This window comes from Symphalangus syndactylus, chromosome 3 (assembly GCF_028878055.3).
Source record: "Symphalangus syndactylus isolate Jambi chromosome 3, NHGRI_mSymSyn1-v2.1_pri, whole genome shotgun sequence".
Taxonomy (NCBI): Eukaryota; Metazoa; Chordata; class Mammalia; order Primates; family Hylobatidae; genus Symphalangus; species Symphalangus syndactylus.
This window is the reverse complement of record NC_072425.2, coordinates 123,383,194-123,403,756: the sequence shown is the minus strand read 5'-3', so window position 1 is coordinate 123,403,756 and position 20,563 is coordinate 123,383,194. Positions and strand designations below refer to the sequence as shown.

Here is a 20,563-nt window from a genome sequence, read left to right as displayed (position 1 = left end):
CCACTGAGAAGCCTTTCTGTAATCCTCTCTTGGACTTAGAGCTGCATATTCCTAACTCTGACATTTCACCTCTGAAAATATGTAATTTAGCAATTACATTGCCTAACAGTAACTTATTTTCAAGATCATCTGCTATGGCTTGACTGTGTCCCCTGCATAATTCAGGTGTTGAAACTTAATGGCCAATGTGATGGTATTAAGAGATGGGTTCTTTAAGAGATGATTAGGTCATGAGGACTCCTCCCCTTATGAATGGAATTAAGGCCCCTATAACAGAGGCTTCATTCAACTCTCTTGCTCTTCTGGCTTCTGCCATGTAAGGACACATCATTGCTCCCTTCTGGAGGATGCAGCCACAAGCTACCATCTTGGAAGCAGAGAGAAGCCTTCACCAGACAATGAGCCTGCCAGTGCCTGTATCTTGGATTTCCCAGCCTTCAACTCTGAGAAATAAATTTCGGTTCTTTATAAATTACCCAGTCTCAAGTATTTTGTTATAACAGCACAAACAGACTAAAGCATCATCTCCCTCAAGTCACTGCAAACTTGTTAAAGACAGTGAGTGAGTTAGGAGATAAAAGTATCTATGTAGAGGCAGTAGATGTGAATGTGGACTGGCTGGGTTACACAAAGTTCAACAGTTTGTCACGAGACTCCACAAAGCATACGCATATTAGACTTTAATAAAGGTAAAGGATCTGGTACCTAAGGCGAAAGAAAATGCAGCCAAGTAATGGAGATGCAATAGATTTAAAAATACAGCTCTCCAAGTTCTTTCTTAGTTGTGGCAAATGTATTTCACCTCTAGATAATGGACTACTAAGAAATGTTGGAGGAACCAGTTAAATTGGGTATAATTCATCAGTCTCTTCATCCATAAACAATGTAAACAAATTGACTATGGGTGCCACCAGGACAATTTTAGAATTAAATAGCACATAATAAATTATTAGCTAGCTCCCTCCCTCCCCTTATTATGCGGCAGAAGTCAGTATTGGACTTTCATGCATCCCCAAAAAGAAGCAAAAAGCTGCCCTATTCCAGTCCTAATGTATCTCTGTTTTAAACACCTAGATATATTTCTTTCTTGCCATGTCATCTTTGAAAAGTCAAACTTTCTGCTACAGTTTTCTTGTCTATAACATTTATACAAAAATAGGCTGGGCTCAGCGGTTCACACCTGTAATCCCAGAACTTTGGGAGGCCAAGGCGGGTGGATCACCTGAGACCATGAGCTCAAGACCAGCCTGGCCAACATGGCAAAACCCCGTCTCTACTAAAAATACAAAAATTAGCCAAGCATGGTGGTGTGTGCCTGTAATCCCCAGCTACTTGGGAGGTTGAGACAGGAGAATCACTTGAACCCAGGGAGGCAGAGGTTGCAGTGAGCCGAGGTCGCACCACTGCACTCTAGCCTGGCAGACAGAGTGAGACTCTGTCACACGAAAAAATAAAAGACAGAGGGAAGATCATGTAAAGGCCCAGAGAGAAGAGGACCATCTGCAAGCCAAGGAGAGAGACCTCAGGTGAAACCCCTCTGCTAACATCTTGATCCCAGACTTTCAACAGCTAGAACTGGCTGCACAGATCCCATTACGGATGGTCTGTTGAGTAGCTGAAACAGAGTTATTGGACACCTCCAGATTGACTGCAAGAACAAACCAGCTATCCTGAGAGGACTAACAGACCCTCTGAAGGAAGCAGACTGCTCCTGCAGGACCTGGGAGACACTCCAAATACTCTGGGAGTCATAAAGCCTCAGGCAAGTTTTCAAGACCGTCTCACCTTCCACCTGGAAACAGACTCGGGGCTGTTGTGGGAGGCATGGTGGGAGTGAGACCACCCCTTTGGTTTGCTTGGATGCTGGGTGAGTCCTGTGACTGCCAGCTTTCCCCCACTTCCCTGACAACCTGCATGACTCAGCAGAGGCAGCCATAATCCTCCCAGGGACACAACTCCAATGACCTGGGAATCTCACTACCATACCCATAGCAACTGTAGCAAGACCCGCCCAAGGAGAGTCTGAGGTCAGACATACCTAGCCCCGCTCCCACCTGATGGTCCTTCCCTATCCACCATGGTAGTGGAAGACAAAGGGCACATAATCCTGGGAGTTCTAGGGCCACGCCCACCGCTGGTCCCTTTCCACAGTACTACAGCTGATGCTTTCTAGAAAGTGCCACCTCCGGGCAGGAGGCTAACCAGCACAAAAATAGAGCGTTAAGCCACCGAAGCTAAGGACCCTCACAGAGTCCATTGCACCCTCTGCCACCTCCACTGGAACGGACGCTGGTAGCCATGACTGAGAGACCCATACATGTTCACATCACAGGACTCTGTGCAGACAACCTCCAGTAGCATCCCAGAGCTGAGTGGATTCTCTGGGTGGCTAGACCAAGAAGAGAGACAACAATCACTGCAGTTTGGCTCATAGGAAGCCACAACCACAGGAAAATGGGGAGGGCACTACATCAAGGGAACACCCTGTGGGACAAAAGAATCTGAACAACAGCCTTCAGCCCTAGACCTTTCCTCTGACACAGCCTACCCAAATGAGAAGGAACCAGAAAACCAATTCTGGTAATATGACAAAACAAGGTTCTTAAACACCCCCCAAAAATGAAACTAGTTCACCAGCAGTGGATCTACACCAAAAAGAAATCCCTGATTTACCCGAAAAAGAATTCAGGGGGTTAGTTATTAAGCTAATCAGGGAGGGACAAGAGAAAGGCAAAGCCCAGTTCAAGGAAATCCAAAAAATGATACAAGAAGTGAAGGGAGAAATATTCAAGGAAATAGATAGCTTAAAGAAAAAACAATAAAAAATTCTAGAAACTTTGGATACACTTTTAGAAATGCGAAATGCTCTAGAAAGTCTCAGCAATAGAACTGAATAAGTAGAAGAAAGAAATTTGGAGCTCAAAGACAAGGTCTTTGAATTCATTCAATCCAACAAAGACAAAGAAAAAAGAATAAGAAAATATGAACAAAGCTTCCAACAAGTCTGGGATTATGTTATAATAAATGGTGTTCCTGAGGAAGAAGACCATTCTAAAAGCCTAGAAAACATATTTGGGAGAATAATCAAGGAAAACTTCCCCGGCGTTGCTAGAGACCTAGACATCCAAATACGAGAAGCACAAAGAATACCTGTGAAATTCATTGCAAAAAGATCTTTGCCTAGGCACATTGTCATCAGGTTATCTAAAGTTAAGACAATGGAAAGAATCTTAAGAGCTGTGAGACAGAAGCACCAGGTAACCAATAAAGGAAAACCCATCAGATCAACAGCAGATTTCTCAGCAGATCCCTATAAGCTAAAAGGGACTGGGGCCCTATATTCAGCCTCCTCAAATAAAACTCTCTCAGATCACAGTGGAATAAAACTGGAAATCAACTCCAAAAGGAAGCTTCAAAACCATGCAAATATATGGAAATTAAATAACCTGCTCCTGAATGAGCATTGGGTCAAAAATGAAATCAAGATGGAAATTAAAAAATTATTCAACTGAATGACAATAATGACACAACCTATCAAAACCTCTGGGATACAGCTAAGATGGTGCTAAGAGGAAAGTTCATAGCCCTAAATATATACATCAAAAGTCTGAAAGAGCACAAACAAACAATCTAAAGTCACACCTCAAGGAACTAGAGAAACAAGACAAACCAAATCCAAATACAGCAGAAGAAAGGAAATAACCAAGATCAGAGCAGAACTAAGTGAAATTGAAAAAGCAAACAAACCAACAAAAAAATACAAAAGATAAGGCCAGGCACGGTGGCTCACATCTGTAATCCCAGCACTTTGGGAGGCCGAGGCAGGAGGATCACGAGGTCAGGAGATCAAGACCATCCTGGCTAACACTGTGAAACTCCGTCTCTACCAAAAATACAAAAAATTAGCCAGGCGTGGTGGCGGGTGCCTGTAGTCCCAGCTACTCAGGAGGCTGAGGCAGGAGAATGGCATGAACCCAGGAGGTGGAGCTTGCAGTGAGCCGAGATCGTGCCACTGCACTCCAGCCTGGGAGACAGAGCAAGACTCCGTCTCAAAAAAAAATACAAAAGATAAATGAAATATATATATATATATAGATATATATATATATTTCATTCCTTTTTATGGCTGTATAGTATTCCATAATATATATATTATTCCTTTTATGGCTGTGTAGTATTCCATCATATATATATGATGGATGAATTAGCAGCATTTGCAGTGACCTGGATAAAACTGGAGACTATTATTCTAAGTGAAGTAACTCAGGAATGGAAAACCAAATGCTGTTATGTTCTCACTGATATGTGGGAGCTAAGCTATGAGGATGCAAAGGCATAAAAATGATACATGGACTTTGGGCACTTGGGAGGAAGAGTGGGATAAGGACAAGGCATAAAAGACTACAAATATGGTGCAGCGTATACAGCTTGGGTGATAGGTGCACCAAAATCTCACAAATCACCACTAAAGAACTTACCCATGTAACCAAATACCAACTATACCCCAATAACTTATGGAAAAATAAATAAATAAATAAAAATTTTTTTTAAATGTCAAAAATAGTAAGTATTTGAGGGAATACATCTGTTAATTAGTTCAATTAGCCATTCTACAGTGTATATATATTTCAAAATAACATATTGTGCACCATCAATATATACAATTATTGTCAAGTAAAATATAAATCAATGTTAGAAATTATACAATAATAGAAGCACTTACAAGAGCAAGCAGTACTTAATAAACACCAAATGCAACTATTACAAGATCTGAATCACTAGTGCTTACCCAATGCCTACTGATGATGAAGACAGGAAATCTGTATGACACTTGGTTGATTTGGTAACTGGCAGCAAATTTCTTGTTTTTATTTTTTTCTTCTTCGTTTATATCCCTTCTCACTCTCTTGCCCAGGTACTTTGTGTCCTCAGATCATTTCTAATCTGCCTTTTTCCTATATTTGCTTTCAATAAAATTGATTAAGTTAATTCATACTATGGCATACGGGCATAAAGTGAGTGTTGCCCATTCCAGTTTAACAAAGACAACAATTCATATTAAAAAAATTCTCAAGTGGTGACACTTTGAGTACTAATAAGTAAATAGAGGAGATCATTTTGGGGTTTAAGAAATTACTTTGCTGGGTTCTAGGACTGATTGTGCCTTGTGTATTTCTAGAAAAAACATGTTTTCTACAGAAATTGTCCCAAGTTCCTCTTTTTAGCAAATCAAATTTGAACAGGTAGAAGTTACAAAGAGATATCCATTTCCAAATAACATAGTTGTGCACAACAAGCCAATGTTCTTGCTGTAACAAATTTTAAAATCTGGAAATTCGTTTCAGAAGAGTATTTTAAAGATATCAGATTTCTGTGGAGAAAATGAGAACTAGATGAATTAAATTTTTATGAGGAAAGAAAATAATCCTTTGAGGTAAACTGACATTGCTACCTGTTTTATCTTTTTTTTTTTTTTTGAGAATTTGAAAATTCTGTTACTGGCTAAGGATCCAGGTTGGCCCGGAAAGATACATAATTTTAAAACTAGCGATTTTGAGAACTAATTTTTAAAACGTTAAATTTCTCATTGGAAATTTGCACAGGAGCCTGCAAAACTATACTGAAAGCTTCTAAAGGCAGAGTTACAGACTTGCCATGTTTGCAGGAAAAAAAAAAAAAAGAAAGAAAAAAAAAACCAGCCTGCAAGACTATGTAGGCTGTCTCAAGCACACAACTTGTCTCCTTATTAAGAATTTTACCATATTTTGAAGGAGTAAAGCTGGAGAGCTGGGCTGAGAGTCTTTGAAGAACAAAGTTAAATCTCCTATGGTCTTTTGGAAATGAGAAGATCTGCCAGGACCTCAGTCAAAAGTTCAGCAGTGTCACACCTTAGAAATGGAGGTAAAGAGAGGTAAGCAAAGTCTCAACAAAACTGAAGCCCAGCCCTAGACAAGCAGAACCTCTAACTGTATTAAAATTAGTCATTCACCCTATCTCTCCAACAGAGAAAATAGGATGTTCTTTTTGAAATATAACACCACGAGGACCCTCTGTAGTTTTTTAATACACAGTGCCTAGTTCTTTTATACACAATCAAAAATTACTCTATATACAAAAAGGTAAAAAATATGACTAATGAAGATGTGAAAAAACATTCAATAGAAACAGACTCACAGATGATCTAGATATTGAAGTTCTCAGAAAGGTAATTTGAAACAACTATGATTACTGTATTAAGGAAAATATGAAAAAATAATTAAAATAAAATTGTAATTGTTTTTGAAAAAATCAAATATATATTCTAGAACTGAAAAGTACTGTGTCTGAAATTAAGAACTTGCTGGATAGGTTAAATGCAAGATGAGACATAGAAGAATAAAATAATAGTAAAATAAAGAGAGAATGTCCTAAAATTTTCCAAAGTTGTTGAAAAGTATCAGTCGAAAGATTCAAAAAGTTTGATGAAACTGAAGAAGAAAATTAATATAAAGAAAATCACACTAGGAATATCATGGTAAAACTGCTAGAAACTACAGACATTTTTAAAAGCAGCCAAAGGAATTAGATAGAATGCCTTCATTGGGGCAATTGTGGAATGTACAGCCGAGTTGTCAACTAAAGCCATGGGAGTCAAAAGACAATGAAAGACAATTTTATGATGCTTTCAGGGAAAAAAAAAAATCCCACATTGTCACCTACAATTCTATATCAAATGAAAATATCTTCCAAAAATAAAGTCGAGTAAAGACATTTTCAGCAAAGCAAAACTAAGATAATTGGTTGACAGAAAATCTGCACTACAAGAAATACTAGACAGAGCTTTTAAGGCTTAAGTTCTTAGGTTTGTGAGGAAAATTATCTCAACAGTGGTAGAAAACTGCCACAGGAATAAAATGCTTCAGGAAAAGTACATGAGTAGGTAAAAAAGTGAATACTGATTAAATAAAATGATATTTGCAATGCATTATGTTGTCTAAAATATATATAGAATTAAAATGCAAGAAAGATGATACAATAGGTGAGAGGGAGTAAATGGGTTTAAAGGGTTCTAAGGTCCTAGAAGTTTGGGGGAAGTTTTAAATGTTATAATTTGTATAAAATTTTAGAGTCAAGGATGCATATTTTAGTCTCTAAATTACTAATAGAATATCACCAGCATGTTCTTAGAAGAAAAAATGAAGTAATAAGAAAACACATACTTTATTAGTTAAATATATGAAAGAAACAGAAAAATAGAACCCAATTATTTCTGTAATTATATTTAATATAAATGAACTAAACACTTCAATTAAAGGACTAGGATAACCAGATTGAATTAAAAACAAAACAAAAACAGTTTTATGAATCTCTCAAGAGACACAGAAAGTTGAAACTAAAAAGAGGAGAAAATATATGTTACGGAAACACTAATTATGAAAAGGCTGGGGTAGCTATGGCAACAACAATGTATACTTTAAACATTGCTAGGAATAAAGTCATTTCATAATATCGAGAGGCCCAATGTAATAGGATATATAACCACTGAATTTGTCTGTCCTTAATAGCTTCACAACATAAAACATAAAGTTTAACAGAACTAAAACAAGTAATAGATAAATCCAAAACCTAGTGAAGACTTCAGCCTATTTCTCTCTATTGCTGGTACAACAAGCATATAATCAATAAGGATTTAGAAGATCTGCAGAGAATAATTATAAACTCAATCAAATTGATATTTAGGGCAACAGAGTACTGTTTCTATTAACCACAATTACATTATTTTCATTTATACATGGAACATACCATAGGCTGTGCTATTAAAAAAATACAAACAAAAGAACTTAAGTAAATGTAGAAGATCGCAGAGTATATTCTGTGACCACAGGTGGATAAGCTAAAATTCAATAAGAAAAAGATAACTAGGAAAATCCAACTGCCTGGAAATTAGCAATGACTTTTAAATGGCACATTGGTTTTAAAAAAAAGAATTCAGAGTAGAAATTTAAAAAATATTTTTAAGTAAAAGGAATTGAAGATATGATATTTTCATATCATAACATAGTAGAAACTTTGTAGCCTCAATACATATATTAGAAAAGAAGAAAGACTGAAAATCAATAATTTAGACTTCTAGCTTGAGAATCTGGAAATAGGACAGAGCAAATTTAGCCCAAAGAAATTATACTAAAATATATAAAAGTAAAACCAAACTGATGAAATACGAGACACAATATAGAAAATTCAAGAAAGCAAAAATTCGATCTTTGAAAATATATCTCATACTGACAACACCCCAAATTGCAAATAACCAATATTAATATTGCAAAAGTAACAGAAGTATTTGTTGTACAGATTTTAAAAAGATAAGGCAATATTAGAGATAACTGGACTATTTGAATTCAATAGACAAATTTCTCAAAAACTGTATTTTGCAAAGCTAAAAAATTTTTAAAATCCAAGTACTTCTACATTTATTAAAGAAGGTAAATCTCTTACTAAAACCCTTCTGGCAGGGAGCCTGTAAAAAGCCAGTTCCATATGGCTTTACTATCAGATTCTTATAAACCACATCAGTCAGGTATAGGTTTTTCCGAAGGGTAGACAGACGGAAGAGGGGTGATTTCTAATTCTTTTTTAAAAGCAAAAACTGCCAACCTTGATTCCAAAGTCTTCAATGACATTACAAGGCAGAAATATTACAGATTAATATTTCTCAAGAATATACACGAAAAAGTTCCTGACAAAATAAGCAACTTTAATTGTATAAAATGGATGCTATCACACTACAAGGGTGGTTTATTTTAGGTTTGCAAATGTGTTTTAGCATTTAAAAGTAAATCATTTGATAGAAAACATTAAGAGAAATAAAGAATAAAAATCAATTAATGCAGAAAAAGCACTGAAAAAAATCAGCCCTCTTTAAGGTAAACTTTTAGCAAACCAGGAATACAAGGGAACTTCCTTAATTTTCTAAATAATGTCTACAAATTTAAAAACTTAGTGAAAACATTTTAACAATGAAATATCCAATGCTTTCCCCTAAGAGTAGGAATGAGACAAGAATTCTCACTATTCAATGCCAATTCTATGTAACATTATACTGGATATTCCAGTCACCATAATAGTGCAAGAAATGAAATAAGAAACAAAGGATTGGAAATGAAGAAATTAAAATGTCATTATTTGAACACGACTGCATACTGAGACAATAAAAAAAATCTTCAGATATATCATTAAAATTAATAACCAAATTCAACAAGGTTGCTGGATATCAGGTTAATATTTTAAAATCAATCGTATTTATATATAGCAGCAAAATATAAAAGAAAATATTTTAAAAGATACAATTTACAATAACATTAAAAACCATAAAATATCTAGGAATAAATACATTCCATACAAGAACCCTACACAGAAAGCTTTAAAACATGTTGAGAGAAAATAAAGACAAAATAAAGAAAGAGACTTGTTTCTAGCTTTAATAGATTGCCTGTTTTTGCTCCCCTACTATAAATAGCTAGAAAACTGGAAATAATGTATGAAACAAATATTGGACAATAGACAGTACAGAATTCCCTGAGGGAAAAGAAACTAATAAGAGAGTTTCTTATGGTATATAGTTTAAAGATAAATTTGCATATTTTGCATATATTAGCAGCTTACTTACATCCTTGCAATAACCATATAGTAAAACACTTTGTCCAATCAAATACACTATTTGTAATAAGAAATAAAATTAGAACATTGACAGTATCTTCCAGCGTTAAGCACAGGTGGATCCATATGCTAGTAATTCTATTCTTTGATATATATTTTAAAGAATTGTGTATGTATTTGTTCACCAAAAAAGATGCACTAGAATGTTAGTAGCAGTAAAATTGCTCAAAACTGTAAATACTCAAATGCCCTCTAATAGTAGAATACAGAAAGGAACTGTTGAATACTACAAAGCAATGAGAATAAGCAGTCTACAACTACAATCAACAACACGAATGCGTGTCACAAATACAATGGTTGAGCAAAAGAAACCTGACACCAATAGTAAAACATAATTTGATCGAATTTACAGAAAATGGAAAAATAGGCAAAACTAATCAGGAGGAAGTCTGAGTAGTGGTTATCAGTGATGATGGATAGTGAGTAGAAGAGAACATAAAGGAGACTTAAATGTTTGCAACGTTTTGCTTTTGGATCTGGGCAAGGTTTACATTGGTGTATTCAATTTATGAATATTCATTGAGCTTTATGATATGTGCCACTTTCTGTATTTAAATTTTACTTCAATAACATTAAAAAGATACATAAAGAGTTCTCCACACAAGTTGCTAGTTAAAATTTGCTCTAGTGAATTCAACAACAATTTAAATAATTGGACTCTAAAATCTCTCAGCCTTGTCAAAAGCATGAAATCAACAATGATCTGCCTGACAAGGATCTGCTGTCAGTGCTTACTGAAGAACAAGAGAAATAATTCAGCATATGTCATAAATTCACTGAAATATTCTACCTTTTTATCTATTTGCCCTTCAGCTGAATGTTTAACCTAGAGATGTTTGGAATGGAATTGAGCTCATTTTATAGTTTTACTTTTGTAAGTTCTGTGAACAGTGGTATTTCCCCAGAAATCATGTGTAGTATTTGGTGCTTTTTGTTCGATAGCATGTATTCCTTTTCCCAGAAACAACACTTTCCATCTTTTGGGGAGTTAATCCTCCCCCACCACCAAAATGGCCATAGAGAAAAAGGCTGACAATACCAAGTATTAGCAAGAACGTAATCAATTGGAATTCTCACGCACTATGGTCTGAACGGGAAGCTGAAGGGGGGATCAACTGTCCTGGGAAAAGTAAAAAAAAAAATTCATAGTGAATACATCTGAATCATTATGCAGCTTCCATTTTAGTAAAAGATACAGACAGTACACAGAATAAGAAAATATAGAGTATGGCAGATGATAATACATGCTATATAAAAAATGTAACATGGAAGGAGGAGACGAAATATTGGGGTTGGGGATGTGTGATTTTAAAATATGGATAGGGAAGGCTTTCCTGAGGTGCCACTGTACAAAAAACAAGGGAGATGAGGGAGTGGCTATGTGGATATCCTGGAGGAGAGTGTTTTGGTAGAGAGAAGAATGAGGGTAAAGACCCTGAGGTAGAACAATGCCTGGTGTCAAAGACTAGGCAAGGAGACCAGCGTTGCTGGATACAATCAATGAATGGGCTGGTACTCCAACACAAGATCTTAGAGATGAGGGGAATAATGGGAAAGTCAATGTTATAAGGCCTTTTGGGTATTGTGAAGACTTCATATTTTACTAAAAACAAGCTGAGTAGCCATTGGCGGAATCTGAGCAAAGGGGTGAGATAATCTGCAAGACATATTTTAAAAGCCTGGCTACTGTGTTAAGAATAGACTGTCTTGGAGTCAGGGCAGGGAGAACAGTTAGAAGGCTCATGCAGAAATCTAGATAAATTGAGAGATGATAGTGGTTTGGTGCAGAGGGCTAGCAGAGTGTTAAATGTGGCAGTAATGTTAGATAAACAAATAATTGATATTTTGGGGGAAAAACGTGTTTTCTCTTTACCCACCAACATGGTTTGGCTCTGTGTCCCCACCCAAATCTCACTGTGAATTGTAATTATCCCCAAGTGTTGTGGGCGGAACCAGTGGGAGGTAATTGAATCATGGGGGGGGGTAGCTAGTGAATAAGTCTCATGAGATCTGGTGGTTTTATAAAGACGAGTTCCCCTGCACATGCCCTTTTGCCTGCCGCCATGTAAGACATGCCTTTGCTTCTCCTTTGACTTCTGCCATGATCGTGAGGCCTCCCAAGCCATGTGAAGCTGTGATTCCATTAAACCCCTTTGCTTTATAAATTACCCAGTCTCAGGCATATCTTTATTAGCAGCATGAGAAGAGACTAATACACCAACATATATAGCACATCTGGCAATCTTTCTTTGTGCAGATCAAATTTCTATCTGGCATAATTCTCCTTATGCCAAAGAACTACTTTTGTTGTTCCTTGTAGCTCCAGTCTACAAGAGATAAATTCTCTCAGCTCTTGTTTATTTAAAAAGTCTTTATCTCATAGTCAGCTGTAAAAGGTACTTCTGCATAATAGAGAATTCTAAGTTGACTTTATTTTTCTCTTTTGATAGTTTAAAGATATCTCTCCATCATTTTCTGGCAAGCAAGCTATGCAAGGGTTCTGACACCAAGTCTGTAGTAATTTTTTTGTTACCTTCATCAAATTATGGTAGTTGTGAACTTTGGAGTTAAGGTGATAGACTGCTTCCAATTACAATCTCTAATGTTACATAGAATTGCTGAATAATACTGTTCAGATCAACAGGATTTTACTATGTAGCTCAAACATCATTTTTCGTATTTGTAAAATGCATACATTATCTAGTTCATGGAGTTGTAATGAGGTGTATTTTTAATTTAAGTCTACGGTAATTCTTAACTTTGTTCCATTGTATGCAATGTGTCTTTTTTCTTTTGCTTCTTTTATGATTTTCCCTTTACCACTGGTTTTCAGCAATTTTTTTGCAACATGGTTAACCAGTGCAGTGTGGTTTTTCTCTATGATGCTCGGAGTATACTAAAATCATTGAGTCTTGGATTTATCGTTTTAATTGAATTTAGAAAGAAATTTGTCCATTATTTTATCTTTTTTTTTCTGTTTTTCCATTTTTCCTGGACTCAAACATATGTTAGATCGCATAGGTCAATGCTGCTCTGCTACCATTTTCACACTTTCATTTTCTTTTCTGTGCTTTATTTTGGATAGTCTACTGGTACACCTTTATACTTCTTCTTCGGTGTCTAATCTGTTCTAAGCTTTTAATTTTCATATACTGTAATATGACCTAATATGTTTTTTGTTGCAATTTCTATTGCTTAGAACCAAAATTATACCAAGTAATTTATTCCTCTAAAATATATCTTCTGCATAGCTGACAGAATAGTCACCTTAAAATATATGTCTGGCTATAAAGTCTTACAGGATCTTGCCTTGCATTCCTTCTCTGATCTTATCTCCTTCTCTTCATCTCACCCCTTCTACTCTGTCCTTACAGCTCCCCTGGATTTCCCTGGCTTGCTAGACATTCTCTTGTCTTAGGCCATTTGTGGTGACTGGAGAAAATTCATTTCTGGAGTGTTCTTCCACTAGATACTTGCCAGGTTCACTTCCTCATCTCCTTCAAATCTCTGCTCAAACATCATCTTCTCAGTGATGTCTACACCAACCACTCTGTTAAGATTTTAGCACACAATCAAGCTTAATTTCTTTTCCATAGCACACATTACCTCTAAGAAGTTGAATACATTTTCTTATTTATTATGCTTAAATAATAAACAAGAAAATGTATTTTCTCATGAGTCTTCTCCCAATATAACGTAAATTCCACAATAAACTTTTTTACCATCTTGTTCACCAAGGTATTCACTGCATGAAGAATAATATTTGGAATGTAATTGTTTCTCAATAACTATATGTTGTAGGGAGTTAATAAATTAATTCCTCTATGGAAAATCCTTAATAGTTGCTTATAAACTATAGAACATCAATGTTAAGATTGTTAGCAGATCATACTAGGTCTTTCTTAAAGAGATTCATGCTGATCTCTTCTACCTCACCCTTTGTCAACGCTTCCTTGTTCTTTAAAGTTGTATCACACTACTCATCACTCACCCCCACCTCATGGTTCCATGTCGTGGCTGGAGTTCCATATTCTGTTGTTGGCTTACTAGCAGGTGTCCTCTAATACCTGATCCTTGAAGCTCCTTATAACCGGCTTTCTTATCAGTTATGGTTTTACTTACTATAATTGTGATGTAGAACTGAACTCCATGGTTATTTTTATTTTCCTCACTTATTTTTTTCATTGATATAATACATATTTATCAGACATAAACTTTGTATAACTCTCTCAGCCAGGTGCTGTTGATACAGAGATAAATAAACCAGTCTAGTTTCAAGAGCTGCTTTAAAGCATTTAAAGGCTCCTCAAAGCTTTTAGAATAAGATCCAAATCCTTGGGCCAACAGAAAAGGCACTTTACATTCTCAGTCTGCCCTCCTTCCTCCTTCCTCTTCCAGTTCATTAGTGTACACCAGGTGCCCACCGTGCTCCCGTGATTCTAAAGTACTTCTTCCTTATTGTCCCATAGCTCTGTATTTTTACTAATATTATTCCAGTTCAAATTTTTCTTTTCATTAAAAGTGATCTAACCAACTTTGAGCTCCAGTTAAAGGGTTGTAAGCATGGTGGTGGTGAGGAGAGGGGTAATATTGTAAGATGCCAGGCCTAACAGGAAACAGAAAGCTTCCTTCAAGAGCTGTATCTGCTGCTGCCTTGGTGTCTTTTATTTTCCAGAAATTTCTTTCTTCTTCCCCTGACAGCTTTCTCTGCTTCCTTGTGGTTTCTGATCCTACAGCATGTTGCCTCTATACAATATTGACTCAATTTTTTTCTTTCTAGTCTACTTCAGCCCCAGCATGAAGTGACTTAGCAGAGCAGCAAGCCATCACCATAGGCATAAGATCTTTTTGAGTACAATATTTTTGTTCATATTCTTGAAAAATGATCTCACTGACTCAGCCCTACCTATTGATAGGTTCATTGTGGGTCAGGGCAACTATGGCAACATGGAGGGAATCAGATGCTCTGGGAGTTTTAGGTGAGGTGGGTTAAATGAGAAATAAAACTCTGGTATACTTGGTAAATGTGAGTAAATTGCATCCTCAGTATTTAAACCTGTCTCCTCCTTTTGGCTTATTGAAAACAACATACATATCTATTGGGAGTTAGACATAGACCCAGATCTCAGTTCTAGCACTTCTTTCCACGGTAACCTTGACTGACTTACTGAAGCTTCTGTTTTCTCAAATGCAAAATGTGGATAATAACTGTATCATACAAGGTTATTGTGAAGATTAAAAGAGAAAAGCTCATAAAGTGCTTTGTAGAGGGTCTGACACATGGTAGGCTACCCCAAATGTTAAATTTCTCTTTCTTTTTACCCATAAATTTCAATTTAAGTATCATTTTATCTTGTAACACTTCTGAAATTACTTTCCAATACTACACAGAATTGTAAGTCACTCCTGTCTTTGTGTTATTACCTACTTTTTATTATTTATTATCTTAATTGATTAAATTAATTCATTAAATAACAATTTACTAAATTATTATTATAATTTCTATGGTTTTCATCCTTGACCATATGGAAAGAAATTTGAATCCAGAGACTTTTTCTGTTTATCTGAGTATCCCCATTGCTAACACATTGTTTAGCATATAGTAGGAATTCGATAAATACTTTTAAAATAAATGCATATATAAATAAATGAGAGCCAGTGAACTCAAGCCAGTCACTCTGCAGAGTAATGCCATTGGACCATAAATGAGGCTAACAAACCCCTTCCATTCACTTTTAAATAAAGCAGCTTGAAAGACCAGGCTAGATTTTTCTTTCTACCAATGACAACACATTTGCTTGAAAATATGCTTCTTCCAAATGTAAGTCCAGGAGTAAAGAGTCTAAGAGCAAAGCTCCTTAGGCTGTGAATAAAAAATGATAACTTGAAATCATGAACCACGCCACATTTCAACTTAAGACAAAACGCCTAGTTAGGCTTTCTGTACTCATGGGGGAGGAAATTTTTAAAAACATGGAGGCTCTAACAGTGTGAACTTCATCTTTTTATATTTCAAAAATCCTGTAATCCTCCATAGGTTTTAGGCTTTTTAAAAAAAAGTTTTTACTGTATTCTTACTCTATATAAAAGCTGCTAGTGTGCTTAAGAGAGATAAATCAGTGCATTTTCCTGATTGGAAATCCTAAAATGAAGGGCAATTATTACCATACACCAGGGTTTCTCAACCAGCACTATAGACCTTTTGGGCTGGATAATTCTTTGTTGCAGGGGCCTGTGCTGTGAGTTGCAAGATGTTTAGCAGCATCTTCGGCCTCTCCTCGCTAAGTGCCAGTAGCACATCCCACCCCCACCCCAAGTTGCAACAACCAAAAATGTCTCCACACATTGCCAAATGTTTCCTGGGGGCAAAACTGTCCCCACTTGAGAATGATTGCCATATATCTTTAATAGACATTATTTTTAAAACTCTTGATCTTTCTTTTTCTCAGTCTACCAACTCATATTTTTTTGTGTAAAATATGTCCTAAGATGGTATCTAGTCTCTTTGATGACTTTCTAGGGATAGAGCACCTCTATCACCTCAAACCAATGACAATCTAACATAATACTGGCCATATTATTGAAGGATATGTAAGTTATCAGGAATTTTGACAGGAATAGAGTTTGACAATGTGATTGGAAGGGGGCATGTAGACACAACCTTCAAGGAATAAGAGAAATTTATGTAGGGGCAGAAGATCGCTAAAACAAGGAAGGTGTGTCAATGGTATTGTTTAACGATATGACAGTCAAAGCTGGTATGATGTAAGAAAATGCAGGAAAATGATGCGGTTGAGGCAATGAGGAATCTTCACCTCCAGGTTTAAAGTAAGAGAGGTATGGGAGAGAAAGCCAATGTGGGAATAATCCTCAGAGGAGAGACAGCTTTAAGTTACAGAGGGAGTACAGTGAAAGATTCAGAAGATGGGTAAATGTGGAAGATCATGTCAGAAAAATAAATGTACAGAGCTATAAGGAAATCACAGCCTGAAGGAATAGGGATGACTGGGGAAGCCTGGGCTTCATGTGGTGACGTATAAATGGGAATTAAAGAGTACTTTATACACAACAGAAATTTATTTCTCACAGCTTTGGAGGCTGAGAAGTTCAAGATCAAGGCACCAATATTTGGTGTCCGGTGTGGCTTCTTGCTGAGTCCTCACATGGCAGAAGAGATGAAAAAGCAAAAGGGATAAAAAGGGAAAATGATACAAGTGCTGTATCTTCATATGGGAGAAGGATGGGAGGGGAAATTGGCAAGTTAGTTTCCTCAAACCGTTTTATAAGGGCTTCTGTTAGGCCATTCTTGTGTTGCTATAAAGACATACCTGAGGCTAGGTAATTTATAAAGAAAAGTTTCATTGGCTCAAGGTTCTGTAGAGACTGTACAAGCATGGCACCAACATCAGCTCAGTTTCTGGTGAGGGCCTCAGGTAGCTTACAACCATAGCAGAAGGCATTATGGGAGCAGGCACATCACATGGTGAGAATGAGAGCAAGAGAGAGAGAGGGGAGGTACCACACACTTTTAAATAACTAGATCTTGCATGAACTCACTCATCACCAAGGGAATGGTACTAAGCCATTCATGAGGAATATGCCCCATGATCCATCCAATTACCTCTCACCAGGCCCCACCTCCAACACTGGGGATTACATTTCAATATGAGATTTGGAGGAGACACACATCCAAATGATGTCAGGCACTAACCCCATTTATGAGGGTCCTACTCTCATGACTTAATCACCCCCTAAAGGCCTTACCTCTTAATACTGTTGCATTGACCCTTAAGTTCCAGCATATGAATTTTGTGGGGACACATACATTTAAACCATTGCGTAAGAGAAGAGGCAATTTATAGAATCCCTACTGATATCTATGGACACCATTCATATTATTATAATTGCAGCTTCTAGAACACTTTCCTTCCAATAACATTTTCCTTCATCCCAACTCAGCCACTCCCACCCATGGGCACATTCTATTACTATAAAACTAACAATAATTAAAACCTCTCTGTTGGCTGAATTTCAAGCACCATATTTTGTAACTCCACTTCCTATCTAGCTCATTTCCTGTAGCTCTCTAATTCCAACAACTATTCAAACAATTGGGTAACATAAAATCAATTTGTCTTATTAACGTTTCACTGTCCCTTACCCCCTCAAGTCTTTTCCCTCCAGACTTTGATCTAGTATCATGGCCAGTCATAATCACACCTTCTTTACATTCTCCACTTCCTTGCCCCTTTCTTGCTGTATTCACTTTTCTAAGCCAAAAGTCGAATCCAAGTAACAACCTATTTGATAAATGCCCACTATATTTTTCTAGTTCATTTGTTCTCCCTCTCTCTTAGATAGCTATTTAATACTCTTCTCTCAAATGCCAACATTTTTCCCCATTGCCATGCTCAGCTGATAACCTTCCCTACAATTTTACTAAAAAATAGTAAAAATAGTCAAGAGAGAACTTCCAGACATTCCCACCACCACGTTTTTACCCCTGCCTATATTGTTGCCCAAGAATCTGCCACTCCTTCTCTTTCTATGGATATAACATTAGTGATCCTAGTAACCCTACACTTCAGCACTAAATCACACTTCTTTCTTCTACTCAAGGATACTGCCCTAGCACATACTCTTTTGTTAGTACAACATTAGTTTTGTCCATCACTACTGGATCTTTCTTGTAAGTCAAGAAACAAGCTATTGCTTTTATCTTTTTTTTAAAACTCTCTTTTGCCATCATTTCTTTCATCTAGTGCTCCATTTCTTCCCTTCTCTCTACAGAAAAATCTCTTGAAAAAGTTGTCTATGCTTTCCCCAACTTTCCTACTCTTATTCTATCCTAAATCCATTCTAATCTCTTATAAAACATCATAATAGCCAGGAGCAGTGGCTCACGCTTGTAATCCCAGCACTTTGGGAGGCCGAGGCGGGTGGATCACGAGGTCAGGAGATCGAGACCACGGTGAAACCCCGTCTCTACTAAAAATACAAAAAATTAGCCGGGCGTGGTGGCGGGCGCCTGTAGTCCCAGCTACTCGGAGAGGCTGAGGCAGGAGAATGGCGTGAACCCGGGAGGCGGAGCTTGCAGTGAGCCGAGATCGCGCCACTGCACTCCAGCCTGGGTGACAGAGCGAGACTCTGTCTCAAAAAAAAAAAAAAAAAAAAAAAAAAAAAAACATAAAACTTCTCTCATTAAGGTCATTGATGAATTCTATAGTACTAAATGCAAGAGTAAATTCTCTTGTAAATAATCATTGTACTTGATCTAGATGTAGTGTTTGAGGCAGTTGGTTATTATCTGCTCCATCATTCTGAAACACTCTGCTGGTTTTTCTTCTATCCTCTAACTTTTCCTTTTTAGTCTCTTTAGTTGGTTCCTTTTATTTCAACATCTTGTTATTGTAAGAATATGTCAGGGCTTAGTGCTTAGACCTCTTTTCTTTCCAATTTATGCCCATTTTCTTGGTGACCTAATCCAGAATCATGGCTCTAGATGCAAACTATACAATGGTTATTCTCAAGTTTACACTGCTGACATTAACTGCAGACTCATGTAACCATCTGTCTACTCAAGATCAAATTTACATGACCAAAAATTGATTTCTTTTTCTATCTTGGCAAATGACAACTCCATTCTTCCAGTCATTCAAGAGTCATCCTTGAATCCTCCCTTTCTCTAATGAGCCATATCAAATGTATCAGCATACCCAGAATCATTCCCCACCAACACCACCACTAACTTTTTAGTTCAAACCATCACGATATCTCACTGCAATATTGCAATAGCATCCTGACTGGTTTCCTTTGTCTTATCATCTGCCACCGATAGTCTATTCTCAATATAAAATCCAGTGATCTTGTTCAAACCTAAATCAGATTACAACTCTCCCCTGCTCCAACCCTCCCAACAGATTTCATACTGACTGTTAGAAAAAGCCTAAATTCTTAGTAAGTACTGAAAGGCATACACAATGTACTTCTCTCAACCCATTTTCTTCTGTGCTATCATCTCCTACTATTCGCTAATTCAGCAGTCCCCAAACATTTTGGCACCGAGGACGGGTTTCGTGGAAGACAATTTTTCCACGGATGGAGGGTTGGAGGGGATCATTTCAGGATGATTCAGGTACATTACATTTACCATTAGATTCTCATAAGGAGCACACAACCTAGATCCCTCACATGCGCAGTTCACTATAGGGTTTGCTCTCCTAAGAGAATCTGATGCTGCAGCTGATCTGATAGGACGCTGAGCTCAGGCGGTAATGCTTGCTGGCCTGCCACTCACCTCCTACTGTGTGGCCCTGTTCCTAACAGGCCATGGACTGGTACTGGTCTGAAGCCTGGGAGGTGGGAACCCCTGCTCGAAGTTACTCATCTCCAACCAAGCAAGTCCCCTGCTGTCCTCTAAATATGCCAGTTAAGCACCTTCAGACTTACTATTCCTTCTGAGTGTTCATTGCTTCCACGGACCACTACATGGCTTTCTCCCTTGCCTTCTCTAGGCTATTTACACCACCTAAGGCCATCCTTGACTTCACTAACTCAAACTGCCTCCCTCCTCAAAAGAATCATTTGTTTCCTTTGCTTTAATTTTTCCTTATCACATATTACAATGCAGCATTCTATAAATTTATTTATTTGACTAGTTTATTATTTATTTCTGTCTTCTAGAATGCTAAGTGAATACTGGCTCATAACGATACACTTTTCTTAGGTTTAGTTTGGGTTAATATTTTTATCGGTAATAGAAAGTGATCTGAAAAGTTAAGCTGTTATTGCTGGCAAAACCAAGGAAGAAGAACCCACTCATGATGCCAATTTGCCATCAGACTTACAAATTCTACTTAAAAATACC

General features: G+C 37.0%; 1 long non-coding RNA gene across 3 annotated transcripts in view; it reads right to left on the bottom strand.

Annotated features, from left to right (window-relative positions):
• LOC134736216 (uncharacterized) overlaps nucleotides 1-20,563 on the bottom strand; it is a 361,707-nt gene that overhangs the window by 36,827 nt on the left and 304,317 nt on the right. For all 3 annotated transcript variants that reach the window (XR_010120093.1, XR_010120091.1, XR_010120092.1), the window contains 2 exons: nucleotides 5,760-5,888; nucleotides 4,790-4,964 (listed from right to left, as the gene is read on the bottom strand). This is a non-coding gene — a long non-coding RNA (uncharacterized lncRNA). The remainder of the gene's footprint in view (nucleotides 1-4,789; nucleotides 4,965-5,759; nucleotides 5,889-20,563) is intronic.